The sequence below is a fragment of the Rutidosis leptorrhynchoides genome, chromosome 8 (genome assembly GCF_046630445.1).
Source record: "Rutidosis leptorrhynchoides isolate AG116_Rl617_1_P2 chromosome 8, CSIRO_AGI_Rlap_v1, whole genome shotgun sequence".
NCBI lineage: Eukaryota > Viridiplantae > Streptophyta > Magnoliopsida > Asterales > Asteraceae > Rutidosis > Rutidosis leptorrhynchoides.
Genome location: NC_092340.1, coordinates 140,422,332 through 140,438,415, shown reverse-complemented (window position 1 = coordinate 140,438,415; position 16,084 = coordinate 140,422,332).

The window sequence follows — 16,084 nt, the reverse complement described above, 5'->3', positions numbered from 1 at the left end:
GGTTCTTCGATGAATTGAAGTTTTTCGTTGATTTGGATTTCATCTAACGGAATAGTGAGATCTTCTTTAGCAAAAAATTTCTTCAAATTCGAGACGTGGAAAGTGTTATGTACAGCCGCGAGTTGTTGAGGTAACTCAAGTCGGTAAGCTACTGGTCCGACACGATCAATAATCTTGAATGGTCCAATATACCTTGGATTTAATTTTCCTCGTTCACCAAATCGAACAACGCCTTTCCAAGGTGCAACTTTAAGCATGACCATCTCTCCAATTTCAAATTCTATATCTTTTCTTTTAATGTCAGCGTAGCTCTTTTGTCGACTTTGGGCGGTTTTCAACCTTTGTTGAATTTGGATGATCTTCTCGGTAGTTTCTTGTATAATCTCCGGACCCGTAATCTATCTATCCCCCACTTCACTCCAACAAATCGGAGACCTGCACTTTCTACCATAAAGTGCTTCAAACGGCGCCATCTCAATGCTTGAATGGTAGCTGTTGTTGTAGGAAAATTCTGCTAACGGTAGATGTCGATCTCAACTGTTTCCGAAATCAATAACACATGCTCGTAGCATGTCTTCAAGCGTTTGTATCGTCCTTTCGCTCTGCCCATCAGTTTGTGGATGATAGGCAGTACTCATGTCTAGACGAGTTCCTAATGCTTGCTGTAATGTCTGCCAGAATCTTGAAATAAATCTGCCATCCCTATCAGAGATAATAAAGATTGGTATTCCATGTCTGGAGATGACTTCCTTCAAATACAGTCGTGCTAACTTCTCCATCTTGTCATCTTCTCTTATTGCCAGGAAGTGTGCTGATTTGGTGAGACGATCAACTATTACCCAAATAGTATCAAAACCACTTGCAGTCCTTGGCAATTTAGTGATGAAATCCATGGTAATGTTTTCCCATTTCCATTCCGGGATTTCGGGTTGTTGAAGTAGACCTGATGGTTTCTGATGCTCAGCTTTGACCTTAGAACACGTCAAACATTCTCCTACGTATTTAGCAACATCGGCTTTCATACCCGGCCACCAAAAATGTTTCTTGAGATCCTTGTACATCTTCCCCGTTCCAGGATGTATTGAGTATCTGGTTTTATGAGCTTCTCTAAGTACCATTTCTCTCATATCTCCAAATTTTGGTACCCAAATCCTTTCAGCCCTATACCGGGTTCCGTCTTCCCGAATATTAAGATGCTTCTCCGATCCTTTGGGTATTTCATCCTTTAAATTTCCCTCTTTTAAAACTCCTTGTTGCGCCTCCTTTATTTGAGTAGTAAGGTTATTATGAATCATTATATTCATAGATTTTACTCGAATGGGTTCTCTGTCCTTCCTGCTCAAGGCATCGGCTACCACATTTGCTTTCCCCGGGTGGTAACGAATCTCAAAGTCGTAATCATTCAATAATTCAATCCACCTACGCTGCCTCATATTCAGTTGTTTCTGATTAAATATGTGTTGAAGACTTTTGTGGTCGGTATATATAATACTTTTAACCCCATATAAGTAGTGCCTCCAAGTATTTAATGCAAAAACAACTGCGCCTAATTCCAAATCATGCGTCGTATAATTTTGTTCGTGAATCTTCAATTGTCTAGACGCATAAGCAATCACCTTCGTTCGTTGCATTAATACACAACCGAGACCTTGCTTTGATGTGTCACAATAAATCACAAAATCGTCATTCCCTTCAGGCAATGACAATATAGGTGCCGTAGTTAGCTTTTTCTTCAATAACTGAAACGCTTTCTCTTGTTCATCATTCCATTTAAATTTCTTCCCTTTATGCGTTAATGCAGTCAAGGGTTTTGCTATTCTGGAAAAGTCTTGGATGAACCTTCTGTAGTAACCAGCTTGTCCTAAAAACTGGCGTATGTGTTTCGGAGTTTTCGGGGTTTCCCACTTTTCAACAGTTTCTATCTTTGCCGGATCCACCTTAATACCTTCTTTGTTCACTATGTGACCGAGGAATTGAACTTCTTCCAACCAAAATGCACACTTTGAAAACTTAGCGTACAATTCTTCCTTCCTCAATACTTCTAACACCTTTCTCAAATGTTCACCGTGTTCTTGGTCATTCTTTGAGTAAATAAGTATGTCATCAATGAAAACAATGACAAACTTGTCAAGGTATGGTCCACACACTCGGTTCATAAGGTCCATGAACACAGCTGGTGCATTAGTTAAACCAAACAGCATGACCATAAACTCGTAATGACCGTAACGTGTTCTGAAAGCAGTCTTTGGAATATCATCTTCTTTCACCCGCATTTGATGATACCCAGAACGTAAGTCAATCTTTGAATAAACAGACGAGCCTTGTAGTTAATCAAATAAGTCGTCGATTTTCGGTAGTGGGTAGCGGTTCTTGATGGTAAGTTTGTTCAACTCTCGGTAGTCAATACACAACCTGAATGTACCATCTTTCTTCTTGACAAACAAAACAGGAGCTCCCCACGGTGATGTGCTTGGTCGAATGAAACCACTCTCTAAAAGTTCTTGTAATTGGCTTTGCAGTTCTTTCATCTCGCTGGGTGCGAGTCTGTAAGGAGCACGAGCTATTGGTGCAGCTCCTGGTACAAGATCTATTTGAAATTCAACGGATCGATGTGGGGGTAATCCCGGTAATTCTTTCGGAAATACATCGGGAAATTCTTTTGCAATGGGAACATCATTGATGCTCTTTTCTTCAGTTTGTACTTTCTCGACGTGTGCTAGAACAGCATAGCAACCTTTTCTTATTAGTTTTTGTGCCTTCAAATTACTAATAAGATGTAGCTTCGTGTTGCCCTTTTCTCCGTACACCATTAAGGGTTTTCCTTTTTCTCGTATAATGCGAATTGCATTTTTATAACAAACGATCTCTGCTTTCACTTCTTTCAACCAGTCCATACCGATTATCACATCAAAACTCCCTAACTCTACTGGTATCAAATCAATCTTAAATGTTTCGCTAACCAGTTTAATTTCTCGATTACGACATATATTATCTGCTGAAATTAATTTACCATTTGCTAATTCGAGTAAAAATTTACTATCCAAAGGCGTCAATGGACAACTTAATTTAGCACAAAAATCTCTACTCATATAGCTTCTATCCGCACCCAAATCAAATAAAACGTAAGCAGATTTATTGTCAATAAGAAACGTACCCGTAACAAGCTCCGGGTCTTCCTGTGCCTCTGCCGCATTAATATTGAAAACTCTTCCGCGGTCTTATCCATTCGTGTTCTCCTGGTTCGGGCAATTTCTAATAATGTGGCCCGGTTTTCCACATTTATAACAAACTACATTGGCATAACTTGCTCTGACACTACTTGCTCCGCCATTACTCGTTTCGACACCATTTGTTCCTTTCGTTCTATTAACCCCTGGTCCGTAGACCTCACACTTCGCCGCTCTATGACCATTTCTTTTACACTTGTTGCAAAATTTGGTGCAGAAACCCGAGTGATACTTTTCACACCTTTGGCATAGCTGCTTCTGATTGTTGTTGTTGTTGTTGCGGTTATTATTGTTGTTGGGATAATTGTTGTAGTTGCTGTTGTTGTTGTTGTTGTTGTTGTTGGGTCGTCTGTTGTAGTTGCGATTGATGTTGCGATTGTTGGGATAATTGTTGCGATTATTGTTGTAATTGCTGTTGTTGTTGTATTGGTGATTCTTATCACCGTTTTCCTCCCACTTTCTTTTGACTTGCTTCACATTGGCCTCTTCAGCCGTCTGTTCTTTAATTCTTTCCTCAATCTGGTTCACTAGTTTGTGAGCCATTCTACATGCCTGTTGTATGGAGGCGGGCTCGTGTGAACTTATATCTTCTTGGATTCTTTCCGGTAATCCTTTCACAAACGCGTCGATCTTCTCTTCCTCATCTTCGAATGCTCCCGGACACAATAGGCACAATTCTGTGAATCGTCTTTCGTACGTGGTAATATCAAATCCTTGGGTTCGTAACCCTCTAAGTTCTGTCTTGAGCTTATTGACCTCGGTTCTGGGACGGTACTTCTCGTTCATCAAGTGCTTGAATGCTGACCACGGTAGTGCGTACGCATCGTCTTGTCCCACTTACTCTAGATAGGTATTCCACCATGTTAACGCAGAACCTGTGAAGGTATGCGTAGCGTACTTCACTTTGTCCTCTTCAGTACACTTACTTATGGCAAACACCGATTCGACCTTCTCGGTCCACCGTTTCAATCCGATCGGTCCTTCGGTTCCATCAAATTCCAAAGGTTTGCAGGCAGTGAATTCTTTGTAGGTGCATCCAACACGATTTCCTGTACTGCTAGATCCAAGGTTATTGTTGGTATGTAGCGCAGCCTGTACTGCGGCTATGTTTGAAGCTAGAAAAGTACGGAATTCCTCTTCATTCATATTCACGGTGTGTCGAGTAGTCGGTGCCATTGCCTTCAAAATAGTCAAATGGAATAAGTTAATCATACAGAATATTAAGAGTAGTTAATAGTATTTCGTAGCATAATATGAACTCATTTATAAAAGCTTTTTCTTCATATTAGCGTTTTATAAGTTTAAATTCGGGTAGTACCTACCCGTTAAGTTCATACTTAGTAGCTAATATACAATTCAACTACTACAATTCTATATGAAAAACTGATTATAATAATATTTCGCGTTCAAACTTTTATACAATATTTTACAAACTTAAAATACCGCTTATTTTACATAAAGCATGAAATATAGCACATAATAACTTTGATACAAGATAGTTGTGAAGATAATTCTAGCTAGTACACAAGTCATTCAGCAAAGGCAATAAAGACACGTAATTCATACGTCCAGAAACAAGTCATGCATTCTGGTTTTACTAGGATTACTTCCCATCCTTGGTCTTGTGGAACATAACCGTTATGGCCGTTGATAAGACAGCGTGTTGTAACGTCATCAAAAGGACGAGGGTTACGTAATGTCCAACAGTCCCGTAACAATCTAAAAACCTCATTTCTTACCCCAATTACCGACTCCGTCACTTGTGGAAACGTTTTGTTTAATAGTTGTAGCCCGATGTTCTTGTTCTCACTTTGGTGAGAAGCGAACATTACTAATCCGTAAGCATAACATGCTTCTTTATGTTGCATGTTAGCCGCTTTTTCTAAATCACGAAGTCCAATATTCGGATATATTGAGTCAAAATAATTTCTTAACCCGTTGCGTAAAATAGCATTTGGGTTCCCCGCAATATATGCGTCAAAGTAAACACATCATAACTTATGGGTTTCCCAATGTGATATCCCCCATCTTTCAAATGAAAGTCTCTTATAAACCAAGACATTCTTGGAACGTTCTTCGAATGTCTTACAAACTGATCTCGCCTTAAATAGTTGTGCCGAGGAATTCTGACCGACTCTAGACAAAATTCCATCAATCATGTCTCCGGGTAGGTCTCTTAAAATATTGGGTTGTCTATCCATTTTGTGTTTTTAAACTGTAAAATAGACAAGAGTTAGATTCATAAAAAAATACTTATTAATACAAGCAATTTTTACATATATCATAAAGCATAAGCACACTATATTACATATATTACACCACACGAATACAACTATCTTATTCCGACTGGCTCGTTTCTTCTTCTTCGGTTTTGGTTCGTTTTGCCAAGTTTCTAGGGATATATGATGTTCCCCTAATACGAGCCGTAATTTTCCACATTGGTTTAGAAAAACCTGGTGGTTTAGAGGTTCCCGGGTCATTGTTACAACTTAAGGACTTCGGGGGTTGACGATACATATAAAGTTCATCGGGGTTGGAATTAGATTTCTCTATTTTTATGCCCTTTCCCTTATTATTTTCTTTTGCCTTTTTAAATTCAGTTGGGGTAATTTCTATAACATCATCGGAATTCTCGTCGGAATCCGATTCATCGGAGAATTGGTAATTCTCCCAATATTTTGCTTCTTTGGCGGAAACACCATTGACCATAATTAACCTTGGTCGGTTGGTTGAGGATTTTCTTTTACTTAACCGTTTTATTATTTCCCCCACCGGTTCTATTTCTTCATCCGGTTCCGATTCTTCTTCCGGTTCCGATTCTTCTTCCGGTTCCGACTCTTCTTCCGGTTCCTCTTCGGGAACTTGTGAATCAGTCCACGAATCATTCCAATTTACATTTGACTCTTCATTATTATTAGGTGAGTCAATGAGACTTGTTCTAGAGGTAGACATCTATCACATAATATCAAACGCGTTAAGAGATTAATATATCACATAATATTCACATGATAAAAATATATAGTTTCCAACAAAATTTGTTAAGCAATCATTTTTCAAGTAAACACGGTCGAAGTCCAGACTCACTAATGCATCCTAACAAACTCGATAAGACACACTAATGCAAAATTCTGATTCTCTAAGACCAACGCTCGGATACCAACTGAAATGTCCCGTTCTTATTGATTAAAAACGTTCCATATTAATTGATTTCGTTGCGAGGTTTTGACCTCTATATGAGACGTTTTTCAAAGACTGCATTCATTTTTAAAACAACCCATAACCTTTATTTCATAAATAAAGGTTTAAAAAGCTTTACGTAGATTATCAAATAATGATAATCTAAAATATCCTGTTTACACACGACCATTACATAATGGTTTACAATACAAATATGTTACATCGAAATCAGTTTCTTGAATGCAGTTTTTACACAATATCATACAAACATGGACTCCAAATCTTGTCCTTATTTTAGTATGCAACAGCGGAAGCTCTTAGTATTCACCTGAGAATAAACATGCTTTAAACGTCAACAAAAATGTTGGTGAGTTATAGGTTTAACCTATATATATCAAATCGTAACAATAGACCACAAGATTTCATATTTCAATACACATCCCATACATAGAGATAAAAATCATTCATATGGTGAACACCTGGTAACCGACATTAACAAGATGCATATATAAGAATATCCCCATCATTCCGGGACACCCTTCGGATATGATATAAATTTCGAAGTACTAAAGCATCCGGTACTTTGGATGGGGTTTGTTAGGCCCAATAGATCTATCTTTAGGATTCGCGTCAATTAGGGTGTCTGTTCCCTAATTCTTAGATTACCAGACTTAATAAAAAGGGGCATATTCGATTTCGATAATTCAACCATAGAATGTAGTTTCACGTACTTGTGTCTATTTTGTAAATCATTTATAAAACCTGCATGTATTCTCATCCCAAAAATATTAGATTTTAAAAGTGGGACTATAACTCACTTTCACAGATTTTTACTTCGTCGGGAAGTAAGACTTAGCCACTGGTTGATTCACGAACCTATAACAATATATACATATATATCAAAGTATGTTCAAAATATATTTACAACACTTTTAATATATTTTGATGTTTTAAGTTTATTAAGTCAGCTGTCCTCGTTAGTAACCTACAACTAGTTGTCCACAGTTAGATGTACAGAAATAAATCGATAAATATTATCTTGAATCAATCCACCACCCAGTGTATACGTATCTCAGTATTGATCACAACTCAAACTATATATATTTTGGAATCAACCTCAACCCTGTATAGCTAACTCCAACATTCACATATAGAGTGTCTATGGTTGTTCCGAAATATAAATAGATGTGTCGACATGATAGGTCGAAACATTGTATACGTGTCTATGGTATCTCAAAATTACATAATATACAATACAAGTTGATTAAGTTATGGTTGGAATAGATTTGTTACCAACTTTCACGTAGCTAAAATGAGAAAAATTATCCAATCTTGTTTTACCCATAACTTCTTCATTTTAAATCCGTTTTGAGTGAATCAAATTGCTATGGTTTCATATTGAACTCTATTTTATGAATCTAAACAGAAAAAGTATAGGTTTATAGTCGGAAAAATAAGTTACAAGTCATTTTTGTAAAGGTAGTCATTTCAGTCGAAAGAACGACGTCTAGATGACCATTTTAGAAAACATACTTCCACTTTGAGTTTAACCATAATTTTTGGATATAGTTTCATGTTCATAATAAAAATCATTTTCTCAGAATAACAACTTTTAAATCAAAGTTTATCATAGTTTTTAATTAACTAACCCAAAACAGCCCGCGGTGTTACTACGACGGCGTAAATCCGGTTTTACTGTGTTTTTCGTGTTTCCAGGTTTTAAATCATTAAGTTAGCATATCATATAGATATAGAACATCTATTTAGTTGATTTTAAAAGTCAAGTTAGAAGGATTAACTTTTGTTTGTGAACAAGTTTAGAATTAACTAAACTATGTTCTAGCGATTACAAGTTTAAACCTTCGAATAAGATAGCTTTATATGTATGAATCGAATGATGTTATGAACATCATTACTACCTTAAGTTCCTTGGATAAACCTATTGGAAAAGAGAAAAGTGGATCTAGCTTCAATGGATCCTTGGATGGCTCGAAGTTCTTGAAGCAGAATCATGACACGAAAACAAGTTCAAGTAAGATCATCACTTGAAATAAGATTGTTATAGTTATAGAAATTGAACCAAAGTTTGAATTTGATTATTACCTTGTATTAGAATGATAACCTACTGTAAGAAACAAAGATTTCTTGAGGTTGGATGATCACCTTACAAGATTGGAAGTGAGCTAGCAAACTTGAAAGTATTCTTGATTTTATGAAACTAGAACTTTTGGAATTTATGAAGAACACTTAGAACTTGAAGATAGAACTTGAGAGAGATCAATTAGATGAAGAAAATTGAAGAATGAAAGTGTTTGTAGGTGTTTTTGGTCGTTGGTGTATGGATTAGATATAAAGGATATGTTATTTTGTTTTCATGTAATTAAGTCATGAATGATTACTCATATTTTTGTAATTTTATGAGATATTTCATGCTAGTTGCCAAATGATGGTTCCCACATGTGTTAGGTGACTCACATGGGCTGCTAAGAGCTGATCATTGGAGTGTATATACCAATAGTACATACATCTAAAAGCTGTGTATTATACGAGTACGAATACGGGTGCATACGAGTAGAATTGTTGTTGAAACTGAACGAGGATGTAATTGTAAGCATTTTTGTTAAGTAGAAGTATTTTGATAAGTGTCTTGAAGTCTTTCAAAAGTGTATGAATACATATTAAAACACTACATGTATATACATTTTAACTGAGTCGTTAAGTCATCGTTAGTCGTTACATGTAAATGTTGTTTTGAAACCTTTAGGTTAACGATCTTGTTAAATGTTGTTAACCCAATGTTTATAATATCAAAAGAGATTTTAAATTATTATATTATCATGATATTATGATGTACGAATATCTCTTAATATGATATATATACATTAAATGTCGTTACAACGATAATCGTTACATATATGTCTCGTTTCAAAATCATTAAGTTAGTAGTCTTGTTTTTACATATGTAGTTCATTGTTAATATAATTAATGATATGTTTACTTATCATAATATCATGTTAACTATATATATAACCATATATATGTCATCATATAGTTTTTACAAGTTTTAACGTTCGTGAATCACCGGTCAACTTGGGTGGTCAATTGTCTATATGAAACCTATTTCAATTAATCAAGTCTTAACAAGTTTGATTGCTTAACATGTTGGAAACATTTAATCATGTAAATATCAATCTCAATTAATATATATAAACATGGAAAAGTTCGGGTCACTACATATACCAATAGTACATACATCTAAAAGCTGTGTATTGTACGAGTACGAATACAGGTGCATACGAGTAGAATTGTTGATGAAACTGAACGAGGATGTAATTGTAAGCATTTTTGTTAAGTAGAAGTATTTTGATAAGTGTATTGAAGTCTTTCAAAAGTGTATAAATACATATTAAAACACTACATGTATATACATTTTAACTGAGTAGTTAAGTCATCGTTAGTCGTTTCATGTAAGTGTTGTTTTTAAACCTTTAGGTTAACGGTCTTGTTAAATGTTGTTAACCCAATGTTTATAATATCAAATGAGATTTTAAATTATTATATTATCATGATATTATCATGTATGAATATCTCTTAATATGATATATATACATTAAATGTCTTTACAACGATAATCGTTACATATATGTCTCGTTTAAAAATCATTAAGTTAGTAGTCTTGTTTTTACATATGTAGTTCATTGTTAATATACTTAATGATATGTTTACTTATCATAGTATCATGTTAACTATATATATATCCATATATATGTCATCATATAGTTTTTACAAGTTTTAACGTTCGTGAATCACCGGTCAACTTGGGTGGTCAATTGTCTATATGAAACATATTTCAATTAATCAAGTCTTAACAAGTTTGATTGCTTAACATGTTGGAAACATTTAATCATGTAAATATCAATCTCAATTAATATATATAAACATGAAAAAGTTCGGGTCACTACAGTACCTACCCGTTAAATAAATTTCGTCCCGAAATTTTAAGCTGTTGAAGGTGTTGACGAATCTTCTGGAAATAGATGCGGGTATTTCTTCTTCATCTGATCTTCACGCTCCCAGGTGAACTCGGGTCCTCTACGAGCATTCCATCGAACCTTAACAATTGGTATCTTGTTTTGCTTAAGTCTTTTAACCTCACGATCCATTATTTCGACGGGTTCTTCAATGAATTGAAGTTTTTCGTTGATTTGGATTTCATCTAACGGAATAGGGAGATCTTCTTTAGCAAAAAATTTCTTCAAATTCGAGACGTGGAAAGTGTTATGTATAGCTGCGAGTTGTTGAGGTAACTCAAGTCGGTAAGCTACTGGTCCGACACGATCAATAATCTTGAATGGTCCAATATACCTTGGATTTAATTTTCCTCGTTTACCAAATCGAACAACGCCTTTCCAAGGTGCAACTTTAAGCATGACCATCTCTCCAATTTCAAATTCTATATCTTTTCTTTTAATGTCAGCGTAGCTCTTTTTTCGACTTTGGGCGGTTTTCAACCGTTGTTGAATTTGGATGATCTTCTCGGTAGTTTCTTGTATAATCTCCGGATCCGTAATCTGTCTATCCCCCACTTCACTCCAACAAATCGGAGACCTGCACTTTCTACCATAAAGTTCTTCAAACGGCGCCATCTCAATGCTTGAATGGTAGCTGTTGTTGTAGGAAAATTCTGCTAACGGTAGATGTCGATCCCAACTGTTTCCGAAATCAATAACACATGCTCGTAGCATGTCTTCAAGCGTTTGTATCGTCCTTTCGCTCTGCCCATCAGTTTGTGGATGATAGGCAGTACTCATGTCTAGACGAGTTCCTAATGCTTGCTGTAATGTCTGCAAGAATCTTGAAATAAATCTGCCATCCCTATCAGAGATAATAGAGATTGGTATTCCATGTCTGGAGACGACTTCCTTAAAATACAGTCGTGCTAACTTCTCCATCTTGTCATCTTCTCTTATTGGCAGGAAGTGTGCTGATTTGGTGAGACGATCAACTATTACCCAAATAGTATCAAAACCACTTGCAGTCCTTGGCAATTTAGTGATGAAATCCATGGTAATGTTTTCCCATTTCCATTCCGGGATTTCGGGTTGTTGAAGTAGACCTGATGGTTTTTGATGCTCAGCTTTGACCTTAGAACACGTCAAACATTCTCCTACGTATTTAGCAACATCGGCTTTCATACCCGGCCACCAAAAATGTTTCTTGAGATCCTTGTACATCTTCCCCGTTCCAGGATGTATTGAGTATCTGGTTTTATGAGCTTCTCTAAGTACCATTTCTCTCATATCTCCAAATTTTGGTACCCAAATCCTTTCAGCCCTATACCAGGTTCCGTCTTCCCGAATATTAAGATGCTTCTCCGATCCTTTGGGTATTTCATCCTTTAAATTTCCCTCTTTTAAAACTCCTTGTTGCGCCTCCTTTATTTGAGTACTAAGGTTATTATGAATCATTATATTCATAGATTTTACTCGAATGGGTTCTCTGTCCTTCCTGCTCAAGGCATCGGCTACCACATTTGCCTTCCCCGGGTGGTAACGAATCTCAAAGTCGTAATCATTCAACAATTCAATCCACCTACGCTGCCTCATATTCAGTTGTTTCTGATTAAATATGTGTTGAAGACTTTTGTGGTCGGTATATATAATACTTTTGACCCCATATAAGTAGTGCCTCCAAGTCTTTAATGCAAAAACAACCGCGCCTAATTCCAAATCATGCGTCATATAATTTTGTTCGTGAATCTTCAATTGTCTAGACGCATAAGCAATTACCTTCGTTCGTTGCATTAATACACAACCGAGACCTTGCTTTGATGCGTCACAATAAATCACAAAATCATCATTCCCTTCAGGCAATGACAATATAGGTGTCGTAGTTAGCTTTTTCTTCAATAACTGAAACGCTTTCTCTTGTTCATCATTCCATTCAAATTTCTTCCCTTTATGCGTTAATGCAGTCAAGGGTTTTGCTATTCTGGAAAAGTCTTGGATGAACCTTCTGTAGTAACCAGCTAGTCCTAAAAACTGGCGTATGTGTTTCGGAGTTTTCGGGGTTTCCCACTTTTCAACAGTTTCTATCTTTGCCGGATCCACCTTAATACCTTCTTTGTTCACTATGTGACCGAGGAATTGAACTTCTTCCAACCAAAATGCACACTTTGAAAACTTAGCGTACAATTCTTCCTTCCTCAATACTTCTAACACCTTTCTCAAATGTTCACCGTGTTCTTGGTCATTCTTTGAGTAAATAAGTATGTCATCAATGAAAACAATGACAAACTTGTCAAGGTATGGTCCACACACTCAATGCATAAGGTCCATGAACACAGCTGGTGCATTAGTTAAACCAAACGGCATGACCATAAACTCATAATGACCGTAACGTGTTCTGAAAGCAGTCTTTGGAATATCATCTTCTTTCACCCGCATTTGATGATACCCGGAACGTAAGTCAATCTTTGAATAAACAGACGAGCCTTGTAGTTGATCAAATAAGTCGTCGATTCTCGCTAGTAGGTAGCGGTTCTTGATGGTAAGTTTGTTCAACTCTCGGTAGTCGATACACAACCTGAATGTACCATCTTTCTTCTTGACAAACAAAACAGGAGCTCCCCACGGTAATGTGCTTGGTCGAATGAAACCACGCTCTAAAAGTTCTTGTAATTGGCTTTGCAGTTCTTTCATCTCACTGGGTGCGAGTCTGTAAGGAGCACGAGCTATTGGTGCAGCTCCTGGTACAAGATCTATTTGAAATTCAACGGATCGATGTGGGGGTAATCCCGGTAATTCTTTCAGAAATACATCGGGAAATTCTTTTGCAATGGGAACATCATTGATGCTCTTTTCTTCAGTTTGTACTTTCTCGACGTGTGCTAGAACAGCATAGCAACCTTTTCTTATTAGTTTTTGTGCCTTCAAATTACTAATAAGATGTAGCTTAGTGTTGCCCTTTTCTCCGTACACCATTAAGGGTTTTCCTTTTTCTCGTATAATGCGAATTGCATTTTTGTAACAAACGATCTCTGCTTTCACTTCTTTCAACCAGTCCATACCGATTATCACATCAAAACTCCCTAAATCTACTGGTATCAAATCAATCTTAAATGTTTCGCTAACCAGTTTAATTTCTAGATTCCGACATATATTATCTGCTGAAATTAATTTACCATTTGCTAATTCGAGTAAAAATTTACTATCCAAAGGCGTCAATGGACAACTTAATTTAGCACAAAAATCTCTACTCATATAGCTTCTATCCGCACCCGAATCAAATAAAACGTAAGCAGATTTATTGTCAATAAGAAACGTACCCGTAACAAGCTCCGGGTCTTCCTGTGCCTCTGCCGCATTAATATTGAAAACTCTTCCGCGGCCTTGTCCATTCGTGTTCTCCTGGTTCGGGCAATTTCTAATAATGTGGCCCGGTTTTTCACATTTATAACAAACTACATTGGCATAACTTGCTCCGACACTACTTGCTCCGCCATTACTCGTTCCGACACCATTTGTTCCTTTTGTTCTATTAACCCCTGGTCTGTAGACCTCACACTTTGCCGCGCTATGACCATTTCTTTTACACTTGTTGCAAAATTTGGTGCAGAACCCCGAGTGATACTTTTCACACCTTTGGCATAGCTGCTTCTGATTGTTGTTGTTGTTGCGGTTATTATTGTTGTTGGGATGATTGTTGTAGTTGCTGTTGTTGTTGTTGTTGTTGTTGTTGTTGTTGTTGGGCCGTTTGTTGTAGTTGCGATTGATGTTGCGATTGTTGGGATAATTGTTGCGATTATTGTTGTAATTGCTGTTGTTGTTGTATTGGTGATTCTTATCACCGTTTTCCTCCCACTTTCTTTTGACTTGCTTCACATTGGCCTCTTCAGCAGTCTGTTCTTTAATTCTTTCTTCAATCTGGTTCACTAGTTTGTGAGCCATTCTACATGCCTGTTGTATGGAGGCGGGCTCGTGTGAACTTATATCTTCTTGGATTCTTTCTGGTAATCCTTTCACAAACGCGTCGATCTTCTCTTCCTCATCTTCGAATGCTCCCGGACACAATAGGCACAATTCTGTGAATCGTCTTTCGTACGTGGTAATATCAAATCCTTGGGTTCGTAACCCTCTAAGTTCTGTCTTGAGCTTATTGACCTCGGTTCTGGGACGGTACTTCTCGTTCATCAAGTGCTTGAATGCTGACCACGGCAGTGCGTACGCATCATCTTGTCCCACTTGCTCTAGATAGGTATTCCACCATGTTAACGCAGAACCTGTGAAGGTATGCGTAGCGTACTTCACTTTGTCCTCTTCAGTACACTTACTTATGGCAAACACCGATTCGACCTTCTCGGTCCACCGTTTCAATTCGATCGGTCCTTCGGTTCCATCAAATTCCAAAGGTTTGCAGGCAGTGAATTCTTTGTAGGTGCATCCTACACGATTTCCTGTACTGCTAGATCCAAGGTTATTGTTGGTATGTAGCGCAGCCTGTACAGCGGCTATGTTTGAAGCTAGAAAAGTACGGAATTCCTCTTCATTCATAGTCACGGTGTGTCGAGTAGTCGGTGCCATTTCCTTCAAAATAGTCAAATGGAACAAGTTAATCATACAGAATATTAAGAGTAGTTAATAGTATTTCGTAGCATAATATGAACTCATTTATAAAAGCTTTTTCTTCATATTAGCGTTTTATAAGTTTAAATTCGGGTAGTACCTACCCGTTAAGTTCATACTTAGTAGCTAATATACAATTCAACTACTACAATTCTATATGAAAAACTGATTATAATAATATTTCGCGTTCAAACTTTTACACAATATTTTACAAACTTACAATACCGATTATTTTACATATAGCATGAAATATAGCACACAATAAATTTGATACAAGATGGTTGTGAAGATAATTCTAGCTAGTACACAAGTCGTTCAGCAAAGGCAATAAAGACACGTAATTCATACGTCCAGAAACAAGTCATGCATTCTGGTTTTACTAGGATTACTTCCCATCCTTGGTCTTGTGGAACATAACCGTTATGGCCGTTGATAAGACAGCGTGTTGTAACGTCGTCAAAGGGACGAGGGTTACGTAATGTCCAACAGTCCCGTAACAATCTAAAAACCTCATTTCTTACCCCAATTACCGACTCCGTCACTTGTGGGAACGTTTTGTTTAATAGTTGTAGCCCGATGTTCTTGTTCTCACTTTGGTGAGAAGCGAACATTACTAATCCGTAAGCATAACATGCTTCTTTATGTTGCATGTTAGCCACTTTTTCTAAATCACGAAGTCCAATATTCGGATATTTTGAGTCAAAATAATTTCTTAACCCATTGCGTAAAATAGCATTTGGGTTCCCCGCAATATATGCGTCAAAGTAAACACATCGTAACTTATGGATTTCCCAATGTGATATCCCCCATCTTTCGAACGAAAGCCTTTTATAAACCAAGGCATTCTTGGAACGTTCTTCGAATGTCTTACAAACTGATCTCGCCTTAAATAGTTGTGCCGAAGAATTCTGACCGACTCTAGACAAGATTTCATCAATCATGTCTCCGGGTAGGTCTCTTAAAATATTGGGTTGTCTATCCATTTTGTGTTTTTAAACTGTAAAATAGACAAGAGTTAGATTCATAAAAAAAATACTTATTAATAGAAGCAATTTT